This window comes from Dermacentor albipictus, chromosome 4, assembly GCF_038994185.2.
Source record: "Dermacentor albipictus isolate Rhodes 1998 colony chromosome 4, USDA_Dalb.pri_finalv2, whole genome shotgun sequence".
Lineage (NCBI taxonomy): Eukaryota > Metazoa > Arthropoda > Arachnida > Ixodida > Ixodidae > Dermacentor > Dermacentor albipictus.
In genome coordinates this window covers 95,450,183-95,465,480 of record NC_091824.1, presented here as the reverse complement: position 1 = coordinate 95,465,480, position 15,298 = coordinate 95,450,183, and the positions used below count along the sequence as shown (strand labels likewise).

Genomic DNA, 15,298 nt, shown 5'->3' with positions numbered 1-15,298 from the left:
CAGGTGGCAAACCAATTGTACTTGAATGTTGTAGCGCTTGCCTTCGGAATATGCGCCACTGACTGTGATCAACACGCTCACGACTGTGATTTTGCCTTCTGTAATCTGAAAGCTTTAATTTATTGACAATGACGCCATGCAGCATGCAGCGATATGTGAATCGTTTTACATGAAGCAATTCGTAGGTGGAATCTTTTGAGTTATGGAAAGTGTTGTCCGTGAAGAGTATCGCACCTAATTTACTGCATGAAAAGCTACAACAAAATCCACAAAATGCTATCTCGAGCGGCTATGCTACCTTCAAAAGCATAATTGAAATCATCCTCAGAGAAGCAGACGGCTTGACAGTTAAGCACGGCCAGGTGGGCATAACATCAAGCCAAAGTAAAACAGCAACATACAAGATCATATGTGCACCACAAACAGTGTGGTGCAGTACTTGCAAAAGCTTGTGAACATTATGTCTTGCTGTAGAGGCAACTTTGTTCAAGCAAGCCTCCGAACATAACCCTTAAGTGACTGCAGAAACATAAGTATGGGCTATACGATGAAGAAAAATGCCTGTAGCTTCAAATGTACATGATTCTGTACCTCACAACTCTCTTTATTCGCAGGGATATGAGGTCATTCAGAACAATCCTGGCATATTCACCATTCTTTAATGCGTGCAGAATTAAACAAAAATTCATCACACTTTAAAGGGCCCCTGAAACGGTTCGGACAAATTTTGTAGGCGCGTAGGGTACAGCTTAAGTAGAACATTCGCACCCCAATTTAAGTGAAGCGTTACGTATTAATGGAGCTGCAAGCGATTAGAAGTTACCCTCCTCCCTAGCTATGCTTTTCCTCCTCAACTCGCTCGCCGAGCGAGCGGCGCTAAGCTCCGCCTTCACTGGTTCAGCGTCACGATGCGACGTCACATCGCTCACTTCCGGTTGTTTAGGAGCACGCCCCCTCCCGCGCGAGACCTCTCCGCTAGCCGCTTGGCCGTCGACCGAGAGCTATCGAAGCAGCGTGCGTTGCGAGCATTCTGTCGTAGCGCCGAACGTGTCCGGTACTCCGCTAAAAACAGGCAAGCTGGTCATTTCGGCAAATGACTGGAGGCATAAAATCAAGCTGATGAAGGAATTTTAGCGTAGACGTACGTGAGCAGCCTGATCGGTCTGCACGGTCCAGACACTTGCTGGCGCAGCGCTTAACCAGTCAAACAAAGTGCTAATATTGCTCTAACCAAGTGTAAAGCATTTTAAACATTTATAAATCAACGTGTTGATGATTACACTCCTGCGAAAAATACACACCAGCAGCAAAGAATACACTTCGTTGCTGCTACTGTGTATGGTTGAGCTCTGTGCCACCAGGTGGCTGCACCGTGCAGACCGTTCACATTTGCCCTTCTGCTCATCTCGTGGCTCATCCCGGCACAGTCAAGCGGCCAGACCCTGTCCCCTTGCGCTTGCGTTTGCCCTAATACTGGACTCGCGGTTTGCAGGTCGCTAGGTTTGCAGTCCACAAGGCAACAAAGTCGAATCATAGTGCTCGCGAAAAGACTGAGACCGACTCTGACCGCGGAGCTCTCGTCAAAATGGAGTACGTTGTAACACAAGCAGACGACACTTGCTGTGTGCCGGAAGTGCTGAAGTGCACTATTCTTGTGTATTCTCTTTAAGTTATTTTCTTTTTACAAAAACAAAGTAACTAACATTCCAACTATTACGAGCATCATTTGTTCACCATAAAGTTGGAAAAATTATCGACCACGCGCCCTGGTCAGCCAATCAGATAGCTCGCCCATGTGACGTAATATGGGTTATTTGCATCATATGGGTAGGGGCGGCTTAAAATTCCGCCGAGCTGTGCGCTGCGATCGGCAGCGATGGGTATTTTTAAAACCTTATAATAAATTACACGCTTTACGCAGAGCACTTAGATGCATCAATTAATGATCAGAAGAACCTACTCTAACGACTCAGTACGTTTGTAGAAAATCGCCAAAATCGTTTCAGGGTCCCTTTAATGAATCTTGCTTCCGGCGATTTATTCTGGAACACCCCAGTCAGGCTGGAGAAGCCATCTGTGCCTGCATATGAATGTGAAGATTTGTTATCGTTGACATGACTAATCAAGTTTTATGTATTTATGCGCATTCATTCGACAAAAAAAGAAAAGAAAAAGAATGATATAAAACGACCGTTTACACAGGACTTGAACGTGACCGAACAATACAAAATGCAAGATTACTTTGAAAAAAGGTTGCTCAAGTAAATAAAAGACTTCACAATGTTAGCTGTGAATTTTATTCGCAGAAAATAAAATAATCCTTTGACCTATGAATGTTCAGTTGTCGAATTGGTTCTTGCCATTTCCTGCCTATCACGTTGAACATCTTTATATGCGTGAGAGACATGTAAATAGGCATGCACAAATTAGGTTTATTAGGCATAGAACAGATGGCGGGCGGAGAAATTCACCAAGCACATTCAGTTTTCAGATAGTAATTTCGTTTGTTTATCGTTTATAGCTTATACAGATACCAATCATCTACATTTACACTGCTTTAATGATGAAATGTGCGTCTTAACTTCGCAAATTACACATTTTTGCGCTGATACAAGGCATTACACTTTTCGCGTGACAAATTTTGCAAGGGTACTCGCCAAACAAAGTTATGCATTAAAATAATGAGAGCATACCAGCAGTGGAGTAGCATTTGGTGCACCTTACAATCTCCAGCTGCGTGCGAAACATTCTTAATACCGCTGCAGATTATATACAGGCGCTCGTCTTTATTACACATGGTATGAATACGCTGCCAGAAAAAAGCACTGAGCAGACCAGTGTGGTATTTCTGACTAGGACAAGCTGGTTGGAAAGCCAAATCGTCGAGCCGCGCCGTACAGCTACAGCCTCAATGCGCCAGCCACACGTGCGTTTCGAGGTCGGCACGGGGAAATATAGTTTTTTGCATTTACTTGGAATAAAAATTTGAGAGGGCAGCTAAACCACATTCACTAATGAGCAAGCAGTATAGGTTAGGTGGGGCAAATGATGCATTGCAGCAATCATAGTAGACGAAGCACCGTGCGTAAAGAGAAACATGGCTGCAAGACACATTAACACAGATACACCGATACAGTAAAGTCGCTGTTACTTAAGCGTGGCAGGTTTGTCACAAAACTCAGAGTGCGTATCTAAACTACATATACCGATGGATAAGCGGTACAGGCCAGTTGGTGCAAACAATGCATCGTGGCAGGAGCAAACGACGCACGGCGTATGACGAAAGACACAACTGCAGTGCCAGTAGTTCCAGTGACAGCCGCTGCAGCCACGTCGGCCTGTGAGCTCGCATTGGGAGCTGTGAAACGGAAGCATGTCTACAAACGTTGGTAAAACTACACCCTGGTACTTTGTGCCTCCATGAGAGGGCAATACGTATGCGTGGTATCATCATCAGCAGCTGCAAAGTTGTAGTGACTTCTGTAGTCTACTAAAGCGGTCACGAATCCATATCCAAAGCTTGATAGTCCCGATAGCACCTCTAGCGCCTCCGCAAACCTGTTGCTATGCTGTTGCCTTTGTTCACGCGGGTGCGCGGGTTTGGACTTCTTTCAGCTTCAGTCACTGCACTGTTGGCCTCGCCTTTTGTGTGACTAGCTGCCACGTTGGACGCAGTGTGACTCCGGCCTGTAGCGACTTCGCAGTGCAATGGCAGGCTCGATGCCCCGACAGTACTTCCAAGTGTTTTTGAAATCGTACACTGGCAGAATTTTCGTCGCGTGCCCGCAACAGATCGAAAGTCGCGGGATCGAATCCCGGCCACGGCGGCTGCATTTCGATGGGGGTGAAATGCGAAAACACCTGTCTACTTAGATTTAGGTGCACGTTAAAGAACCCCAGGTGGTCGAAATTTCTGGAGTCCTCCACTAAGGCGTGCCTCATAATCAGAAAGTGGTTTTGGCACGTTAAACCCAATAATTTAATGCCGTCGAAGAAAGGGGAGAAGTTCGGATTCTGCACCTTGCATGCCTGTGATGTGAACATCTCGCAAGGCATCAAGTCTGACGTCAAGGTCCACATCGCTTCGAAAAAGCATCAGGGATACGTGCAAGCCACGGACATCCAGCCAAGCCTATCAAGTTTTGTACGCAGCGACAATGACCTCAATGGGATTCGTGCAGAATGCCTTTTCACAGCGTTTTAGTTGAACACAACATCCCACTGAGTGTCAGCGATCATGCCGGACCGCTTTTCTGGAAGATGTTCCCGAAGTGCGAAGAAGCGAAATGCTACACCTGTAAAGGAACAGACGACGTCAATTGTTTGGGAAATGGCCGCCAACGCAGAGACTCCTTTGCTGGATGCCCTAAAACAGCAAGTATTTTCGATCGCTGTGGATGGCAGTAACAAAAGGGATATGCAGCTTTACCCTGTTGTTGCGACATGTTTCGTTAAAGAAACGAGTAGAGTCGAAAGCTGCCTTCTTTGCTACGGGACAATCCAAGGGGAAGCGACAGGTCACAAGATTGCAAATATGGTTCTGAACGAGATGAAGTCTCAGAATTTGCCTGTTGGAAACCTGTTGGTTATGTGTTGGTAAGGATTCTGGGGAAGGCAGCCACGCGACCCGTGTGGAGCGCCTGTTTTTTTTTTTTGTCATCGGAGTTAAACAGGGTATGCTGTCTTTTTCTCCAAAATGTTATACCGCTCTTTAAGAAGGAAAACTGGCTTCTTCCGGTACAGGCTCCTCAGAATCATGTACTGAGGGGCCTCTTGAATTGTCTTTTTGGGGATCTCATGACTAGATAGATTTGTACACCCACGGGTTGTCAAGGCATGTCATTCATTGCTGGAAGTTGACTGTGGAGCTGCAGAGAACCAGAAAGGTGATGAAGACATAGTCATTGGCAGCACAACGTACTCTGTGGTTGAGACACTAAGCTGCATTGAGAGAGAGCAGTTCTTCTCTGCTGTACGTCTGTACTTAATGGCAGCATGCGATTACATTCACCGTAAATTCTCGCTAGAAGATGTCAATCTCAAGATGGCCAAAGTTGCTCAAGTACAAGCTCTAAGAACTGCTTCATTTAACAGCGTACATTTTATTATGGCGTTCCCTGCTATCCTACCCCAGCAAAGTGGCAAATCAAAAGAAGCAATCAACGCACTTGAAGTCGTGTTTGCCAATTTGCAAGCATATCAGGTTCCAGCCGACATATTGAATGAGCCAAGGTGCGACATGCAGTGGTCGCAATTCAATTGGGAAGCGTTCGAAGTGTCAACTGATCACTCAGGTTCTACAAAATTTCAATGGTTATGCTGGATATTTTCTCCAATCCCCACAGCAATGCTGAATGTGAGAGAATATCAGCACTGTGAACAAAACTTGAACGGAGTTTCACTCATCTGTGTATGAGAAAACATTTGAAAGTCTGCTGATGGTCAAGGGGCACCAGAGTGGTACTTGCTTCGAGCAGGCCTACACGGAGAAGTTTCTGAAGCAGGCAAAGTCGGCAACAGCAAAATCATTGCAAAAAATAACTTGGCCCCAGTGGAGTTCTCGCTCTTTACTCTCCAAGAAACGGATTTCACTTGCGGTTGTGAAAACGTGAGTAAGCTTGTCGCAAAAGGTAAATCACTTAAAAAGGTAAAGTGCTACCCCCCCCACCATTCGCCGCGATAGTTTTACTATTTTCCAAATCTTCAGGTTCGCAGGCATGTAAGTTATGATTTGATTATCGATATTGCCGCATCACCATTTGTGCCAACTACGCCCTGACAATGACAAAGACTACAACCATGTTGCTCGAGAGTACAAGCACGATAAATAAAAGAAAGACATTCTTTTGTTCTGGCCTGCATCCTGCACGTCCTTCTCGAGTACAACGTGGTACTACTACTTGCTGCAATAAAGCCCCCTGTGCTTTGTGACCTGCGACACTGGTGGATGTGCTGGGTACTATTGCCTCATGATCAGTACTCCTTCGAGCAGCCCTGCATCCAGCCTCACAAGACACCCATGTGTCGAGACGCCAGTACATCATACGCCGCACGAGCTGCTGCCTGCAAGGTTTGAGCCCAAAATTTGGTCTTTTACAACTATCAGCTCTGTCAACGGCCACCCCAACTCCAGAAATTGCACTTTCAAGCAGCCCAACACAGGTAATGGCACAGAACCTTTGGGTTCCTGACCCCTTTCACAGTGTCGTGCACGAAGACCCAGAAGACTGGCTTGAGCAATGTGAATGAGTAGCTAGATCTAATCACTGGCGCCCCAACCAGAAGCTTTTCATTGTCTATTTTGCCCTTGAAGGCAGTGCAAAGACTTGGTTTCAAAACCGCGAGAGAAGTTTGACGACTTGGGAAGAGTTTTCCCGTCAGTTACTCGATACATTCGGGAACAGAAATAGACATGAAAACGCACTATGCCTGCTTGAGTCACGCATTCAACAGCCAAATGAAGATGTTGTGATGTTTGCCAAAGATATGGCGCATTTGTGTCATCACACATATCCCAACATGTCCGAGGCAAAGAAGCTGAGTCATCTCATGCAGAGTGTCAAAGAACAGCTGTTCACTGGCCTTGTGCACAATCTGCCGACAACTGTGGACGAATTCATTAATGAGGCCACGGGCAATCGAGTGGGCGCTGCAGCAACGGTACTAACAGTACGATTGCTTGGTCGCTGGGGCACCGACAAAAGCCGCTGCACTTGCCACGGCCGATGAGACCTGCTTATGCGAACTGATCCGACAGATTGGGCCTGAAGAAATTGCAAAGGAGAACGCTAGGCACGCACCATCAGCACATGCACCACCACCGTAGAAGTTCACGGTTCCCTCCATCACTTAATTGGTGCGCCAAGAACTCCGACAGGCATTTGTGCCTTCCGAGCTATGTTCCAAGATGTCATACCAGCCGAACGCCTACAGCTATGCAGACGCGGTTTGTCATCCATTGCCTTCCGAGCTGCCATACCAGTTGAACACATACAGCTAAGCAGATGCTGTTTTCCATCTCCTGTCTTCCATACAGGCACCACAGTACCGTAAATGGCCTCCCGTGGCAGCCCGGGCCCAACAAGAACCTGTAAGGCGACCCCAGCTGCACAAGGCCGATATACGGTGCACTGCAGATTGGTGACCACTGTGTTATAATTGTGGAGATCCAGGATACATTTATCGTTTTTGCCCTCATTGTCCAGGGAACCAGGGAAGTCCATATGCTGCTACATGCTGCCTGTTTGATGAAAACTGTGCCTCCTTCGACGACAGCCATGCTGGCTGGCAAGTGGGCCCATCTTAGCTACGGTCGCGCTCACCGCCTCCGACATGTTTTTCTTTGCCGAACAGCCGAAGTTTTCCTGATGTCGCCAGAAGTAAGTCTCCCAGCCCACAGTGGGGAATCTGAAAGCAGCGACCTCTGGGAGGAAGGTTGCAAGTCCTCAAGTTGCCAAAAGCCTTCCACTGTTGCAGAAAAAGGACGACACCAACAAAACTGTGACTGCCGACTTCACTTTAATGATTGACGTACATGAAGTAATGACTTTAGTCAACACCGGCGTGGACTTTTCTATAATGAGCGAGCCGCTGGCGGACAAACTCAAGAAAGTCGGGATGGAATGGATGGGCCCTTACATTCGAAATGCTGGAGGCCAGATAATGACACCTACAGGCAAGTGTACAGCAAGGTTCACGATCCGGAACGTAGCTTTTGTCGCCACATTCGTGATTCTACCGGAGTGCTGGAAATCACTCATATTAGGAATGGACTTCTTATGGGAATGCGGGGCTGTTGTCAACATACGCGATGTGGTAACATTTTCCCCTGATAAAGACATGACCCAAGGCACAGAACACCAACGCCGAGCTTTATGTGTTATTGAGGAGGACGTGTGCATACCACCGCTATCATGCAGACTTATTTCTGTCAGTTGTGGTGCACAGTATGAAGAAGATGCAGTAGCAGAACATGTAACTGCCCTTCTATTCTGCCAAGGGGTTATCATCACCCGTGGCATCGTCAGCTTAGTTGACGGGCGTGTGGAGGTGCTTTTGACAAATTTCACAAATGAACGTCGGCACATCAGTAAAGGCACCGCTGTGACATGCCTATATGAAATCGACCGTACTCAACACTGTTTTGCCATGCAAGAAGAAGCCAAGGCTCGTGCAACACCATGTACACCCGTTGTTGATGTTGATCTGGGCTTAACGGCAACAGAACGACACAATCTTATGGAACTGCTCAAAGAGTTTAAGGACTGCTTCTCCTCTAGGTTGTGAGTAGGACCAATGCTGCTGACAAAGCACTGCATCAACACGGAGGAGATAGCAAGACCTATTCAACAGAACCCGTATCGTGTGGCTCAGAAAGAATGTGTGACAATACAGCAGGAGGTCGAAAAGCTGCTACAGAATGATGTAATCCAGCCATTAAAGAGCCGTTGGGCATCACCTGTAGTGCTTGTAAAAAGAAAGATGGTATGTGGAGGTTCTGCATTGATTATCGCAAGTTGAATCACGTTACCAAGAAAGATGTTTATATGTTGCCCCGATCTATGACTCTTTGAACAGGCTACAGCATGCGTGTTACTTCTCCACTATGGACCTTAAAAGTGGATACTGGCAAATAGAGGTGACTGCTTTTGTGATGCCTGATAGGCTTTACTAACTTAAGAGTCTGCCTTTTGGCTTATGCTCAGCCCCAGCCTTGTTTCAAAGGCTCATGGACACTGTCCTATCCAGCTTAAACTGGAAGACTTGCCTGGTGTACCTTGACGACGTGATTGTTTTTTCTGCCGCTTTTGAAAAAAATCTAAAATGGCTGCTGCCAGTTCTTCAAGCCATATGGTCCGTGGGGCTTACACTGAAACCAGAAAAATGTCCCTTTGGGTTTGAAGAACTTTGGTTCCTAAGTCATGTTGTGAGTCAGGATGGTGTTAGGCCTGATTCGGATAAAATTGCAGCCGTTGCAAAGTTCCCATGGCCTATACACCAGAACACCGTGAATTCAAAGGGCGCCGCCATATTGATGAGCGCCGGTCGCGCCATCTATCCCAAGCGCCGCGAAGTAGCAGGCCTGGGCTGCCACGCCGGGAGATGCGACCCGGCGCGAAAGCGAAACTTGGGCTTTTTAGCTGGGCGGAAGGCGTGTTTCGCGTTTTTTCTAACCTGTCATTTTCGCTGTCTGGATTCAATCAAACTTGAAGACCTCGTGCAAGTCCACAATGGACACACTGAGTGCTGTGCAGACTGCAGAAGCGAATACATCGCGTAGGTACGCTATTACGTTTGTACAAACCACGCACTATATGCTAGAACACCTGTGAGCTTTTTGGCACGTAACCTGTGAAGGAATTTACAGCACTGTGTTGGTGCCATATATTATTAAAGCACGCAGAACACTGTCATCTGCACTTTCAGTTTGGTCTTGTTTGTAATGGTCTCTACTGGGTTGGCCGCGCTTGGCAACCAACTGGCGAGGTCGTTTGACTGCCTGGTTAGCAGACGCCTGCCCTTCACCACCCGCACACTGAAAACAAAATAGATGTTATAGTAAGAAGGGCTGTAGTTCTTTCCCATGCCATCACTTTTGCGAAGATATAAAGTCCTCTCAAAATGAAATAGAAAATACAACAGGCCAATTGTATCGTGCAACCACTTAAGAGTACAACATTCAGAACAAAAGCCTACAGCACTCGAACAAGCAGCATATGATGCTAAACCTGCACTCATTGGAAAATGAGGTACTACAGTAGTTATAATGTTCAACTACATGTGCAGTCAAAGCCCGTATAACAGGGCGAGCATGACAGATGCAGGTGTTGTACAGTTGCACAAACCATGACAGGGCACGTAAAATTACCATCCCTACTTAAAGCTGCATCATCAGGACCCCTTTGGTACAAGACAACAACTGCACCTGCGTTCCAAGAAATTAGCCCCACCAACTGCAGCTACCTGGTACCAGACCTGTTTCGCTTGTGCGAGGCCATCGGATTGTTGGCGCTCCCTTAGAAAAGAAAACAGTAAAAATAAACTAGTGAGAACGATCAAAATTTTGTTACAAAATATAAGAATAATTAAGCACCTTATTTTCCTCGCCATATGAACGGAAATATTTTGCGCTTTGCCCCGCATAACAGCCCGCACCCTGTTTAGAGCTCAGGAGGCTCAAATGAATTCGTTACGAATGACACCTGCAACACCAGCTCGTAAAGGTAGGTGCGCTGCAAGAACACCTTCGGCGGCGAGTCGTCGTTTACGTTTTTGTGGACGCATGCTACGTGACGAGCAGACTTCGGTTTACTTTCATTAGCAATAACGCTCACCAGCAAGGCCTACAACTTGTCGTTCACGCTTAATGGTCATTCCGTGCACCAGCTGCAAGTATCGCTAACCGCAAACTCAACTGTTCCGCTTAACCGTCGGGAGCTCTGCCTGAATGAAAACACGAAAAGGCTTGCCTTTTTGTTATAGCCAAGGCGAAGCACCGGCGCGGGATTCTGCTCTGTAGGCTTGTTGCCCAGAAAGTGCTCGGAGCAAACCTGCGTATTACGTTTGTAGGGCGCAAAGTTGAACGTGGCACCAAAATATACACAGATCGAATACTCACTCGTGCATTTTCACTGGGTTGGTAGTTCTTCCTATTCACTGCAGCTATCCACCGGTGGCGCAGCTTGGCATTCTTCGTTGCGGATGGAAATCGGCGCAGGCTGAAAACACCGCACCGGCACGATTCCCTACGTGTGTTGTGCTCTTCGCAAACAGCGCTAAGCAACCTGCTCCTTTTCCGCTGGTTGTTTTGGCATCCAAACACGACGCAATGATACCCAGATGACTTCTTCTACTTTGGATCCGTGTGAACGGGCACATTTCCGCACTTTGGAGCCCTAGAGCTGGCGCTTGCCATGTGTACTGGTCGCCGGCGAACACACTTTGGCAGCCCAGTACAATATAGCGCCGGTCGACCGGGCAACCCGGGTGCGAGAGTATGCGTTCGGTTAGTCTGGGTGCGAGACTAGCGTGTTCTGGTCTATAGGTAAGAAGTCAGTCAGACGCTTCCTGGGTCTCTGCGCCTAGTACCTGCGATTTGTTGCAGATTTTGCGCACCTCGCCTCTCCAGTCACCCGTCTCACAAGAGAAGACGTTGCATATGTATGGGGAGAGGAGCAAGAAGTGGCATTCAACGATTTATGGCAGCGTCTACAACCTCTGCCTGTGCTCGCTCACTTTGATGTTGATGAGGATGCATCAACAGCGATGCACACACAGATGCAAGCAACGTGGCCTTGGCGCTGTTCTTGTTCAGTGGCAAGACGGTGCCAAGAGAGTAGTTGCCTATGCGAGCAGAACATTGTAACGTGCAGAGTCCAACTACTCAACCACGGAGTAGGAATGTATGGCTGTCGTATGGGCAATCGCGAAGTTTCACCCGTACTTATGCGGCCGGGCTTTTCAAGTCGTAAGCAACCACCATTCCCATTGTTGGTTGACCAATATGAAAGATCCATCTGGACACTTGGCATGCTGGAGCTTACAGCTTCAAGAGTGCGACTTGTCAATAGTCTACAAATCAGGCGGGCAGTACTTCGATGCTGACTGCCTCTGGAGGTCACCGATTGAACTGCCGAGCACCGACGACGACATGCAGGTTTTTTAGAAGTTGTTGATGCGCTCGCCATCTCTCGGCAACAGGAATAAGACCGGGAGCTCAACTCACTCATAGAGTTTTTGAGAGGGCGAGCTACGAACGTGTCGCGATTATTTTCAAGGTGTCTACCTTCATTCTGTATGTGTAATGGAATTCTCTACAGAAAGAACTTCTCTTCAACAGGGAAGAGCTATCTGCTAGTAGCTCCTCAAAAACTCCGCCATGAAATCTTGCAAGCCTGTCATAACGAAGCCACCTCAGGCCACATCGGTTACTCGTGAACATTTGCATGAATTAAAGAAAGATATTACTGGCCAAGGCTCACAGCAGAGGCGAAACATTACATTAGAACTTGCCTTGAGTGCCAGCGACGCAAAGTACCACTGACTAAACCTGCTGGGCTATTGCAACCTTTTGCAGTACCGAAAATGCCATTTGTTCAATTTGGAATGGACCTTTTGGCCCCTTTCCGATTTCTGACAGCGGCAACAGATGGGTCATAGTCGCAACGAACTATCTCACCCGATACAAGGATTCCGAGCAGCACTACAGCTGAAGTGGCACGATCCGTTATCGAGAACATTGTCCTGAGACACGGTGCTCCGCTGGTCGTCATAACCAACAAAAGAGCCGCATTCACAGCTGAGCTTTTGCATATTGTGCATAAGCTCAGTGGCACAGCCCATAGGAAGACGACAGCCTATCACCCACAAACGAATGGGCTTGCAGAACGCCTCAGCAAGACTATCGCAGACATGCTTTGCATGTATGTCGATGTGGAGCACAAGAATTGGAACAAAATATTGCTGTACATCACATTCGCATATAATACGGCACGCCAGGAAACAACCAAAATGATGCCGTTTGGTTTGATCCATGGTAAAGAAGTGACCACGATGCTTGATGCTATGCTGCCTCATGACTACGATAATTCGGACGCAAGCGCCGCAGAATTCACTGAGTATGCCGAGGAAGCATGACAGCTCGGATGCATCAGAATAACTGCACAGCAAGAATGTGAAGCTAGACGATACGACCTCCGCCACCAATCTGTCGCTTATACACCCGGGGAAAGGGTGTGGTTTTGGTATCTGCTACGCCGCCGAGGCCTCTTAGAGAAACTTCTACACCGATACTTTGGACCATACAAGGTTCTGCGCCGCATTAGTGACGTAAATTACGAGGTTGTGGGTGACGGTTCGTGCTGCTCCAAACGCCATCAACAGGTGCCTGAGGTAGTGCATGTGGTGCGCATGAAGTCGTATCTTTCTGAATGATGTGGACACCGACAAGCTGTTTATCGTGTCTAACGACTACCATCCGATGAGCATGGAACGATGCTCGCTTGGGAGGGAGGGTAATGCCGCATCACTATTTGTGCCATCTACACCCAGACAACGACAAAAACGATGACCAGGCCGCTCAAAAGTAAGAGCACGATAAAGTAAAGAAAAAGACATTCTTTTTTGCTGGCCTGCATCCTGCACGTCTTTCTCGAGTACAACGTGGTACTGCTACTTGCCGCAATAAAGGCCCCTGTGCTTTGTGACCTGCGACAGTATAAATAAGGGACTTTTTTGTGATTGTTTGAAAATGTGCGGAAAACAAAAATTATTTTATGAACTACAATCACCTGCCTGAAAACAGGCTGACCTATTGGGTAAAGAATAAAATGAGAGAACAGTGCCCTCTGTTCCGTCTTGGTATAGTCACGTGTCCACTGTTTGTATTTGTTTGCAGGCGTGGCTGGGTCTAGGGTCGGTGTTGTGGCTTACACCATAGACCTCCAATGTGCTGATCTTGCGAACAATGTGCTTGGGCTGCATGTAACAGAAGCAGCGTTTATCGTTACTTTGGAAACCAGCCCGCTCAATAAGGATAGCAGAAACATGAATTTCCTCTTGCTTCCATAGGGGCATGGTTAAGCTGCGTTTTCACAACACAGGAAGCCTGAATTTTTGTGAAATAAATTCAAGTTCATGTATACTAAGAAAAATCGACCATTACAAGGAGACTGCTAAAATACCAGCCACCCATAGGAGAATAAATATTCCTGCTAGGCAGCGGAAAAGACCGTTAAATTTGTAATAGTGATCCGGAGCCTCTGGCATCTGCCTTTGCATTTTAGTTGACAGTGTTGCAATCCTTACAACACCACAAAGCATGTGGTATGTGATGTGCCTAAATGCCTCACCGCACATGCATTTAGCTGCACTATGTGCTGTTGCTGTAACATCAAGCGCAACATCCAATGTGACATAGCATCTAATGCAATGCACCTCTTTAGAGTTATCGGCATCCTGTCTTCCAGTTTACCCAGTATGTAAATGGGCACAGAAGTGATGTTGTCAAAAGTTATCATTCGAGAATGTGGTCCTTGTCGCCTAATAGACTCTCTTTAAAGGGGTCCAGAGGCACCTTTTCTTGAAAATGGCCAACGTGCTGGGATGAATGTGACGCCTTATACTACATACTCGCAAAAAAATTTGTGAGAAGGAGCTAATATGAAAGGAGGTATAATGAGTGTAATGTGTACTTTTCCGATTCCTCCTCAACTCTTCAGCTTCTTGCATCTGGGGTGGCTCCGATAGAAGTGTTCTCCTTATCACTTCTTTCTTCAGGATTTTTCATTTTTCTGTAGTGTGCTTATGATAACTCTTTAAGACTGGCACCTGTTGAAAATGGCAACGAAGGAGTGCGGGTAGCATGGGTGGGACCCATTGACAACCTCAATGTTTTGTAGTTATAGAAGAGAACGTGTGTGTGTGAGCTTAGCGTCTTAAATGATCATCCTGTGAATGGCATCTAGGCACTGTCATGCCTGCTGTAATACCATCACTAATGCCTCATAAAAGAGAAAAAAAGAAGGGCCTTGAAAGCTGCAGGATAGAGAAAGCAATCAGTTATGAGAGATTGTGGGCACCCTGCTGCATGCAGTGGAATATTGTTTGGCTTACGTGGTCATGCCAGCATTGTCTACAGATTGCAAACATTTTCTTTTCAAGAAATGTTTCAGTGCCCCATCAATATGACGGCTCTTCTTATAATCTGAACTCTTAGAGGATTAGTGGATGGATGCTGTGTGACACTTTGGAAACTCTTGTTGAGTTTCCGATAGGTTCACCTGTTTCTGGTTAGCCACGCATCTGGTGAGACAAACACAAATGCAAGGTCCCTTAGTCTTTGAGTAAGGTCTAGTTGTAAGATTTTTTTATGAGAATTTAGAGGAATGTATGGTCAGACTTACCTTCAACTCTGTCGTAGATGCTAATTAGCCATCCTTAGTGCAGAATTACACATGCAAAGCAACATGTTTGTTGTGCGCTCTTGGTATTTTTTGCATGTGTGTGTCCATATAGAGAGGAGATCGTTGAACTGTAATACTGCATGGGTAATGTAGCTCTTGTTTGCTACCTTTTAATAAGACATTGTTTAGGTGCAGAACTACAGCATGTGCAACAAAGCACTATATAGACTAATGCCTTGAAAATGGAGCGCTTGGGACCTCTAAAATCTTTGTTGTCACTTTGTTGTAAAGATTGCTCTTTGTACCATGCACAATGTAATAGCCTAGACATGTTCATCAAAAAAGAGCAGTTATTTAGCATGAACCCAGGGGATAATTAGCTAGAGACGCTGCTA

General features: G+C 46.7%; 1 protein-coding gene across 1 annotated transcript in view; it reads left to right on the top strand.

Annotated features, from left to right (window-relative positions):
• The window catches only part of timeout (circadian regulator timeout), a 321,920-nt gene that overhangs the window by 52,646 nt on the left and 253,976 nt on the right, over positions 1–15,298 (top strand). The window lies entirely within an intron of this gene.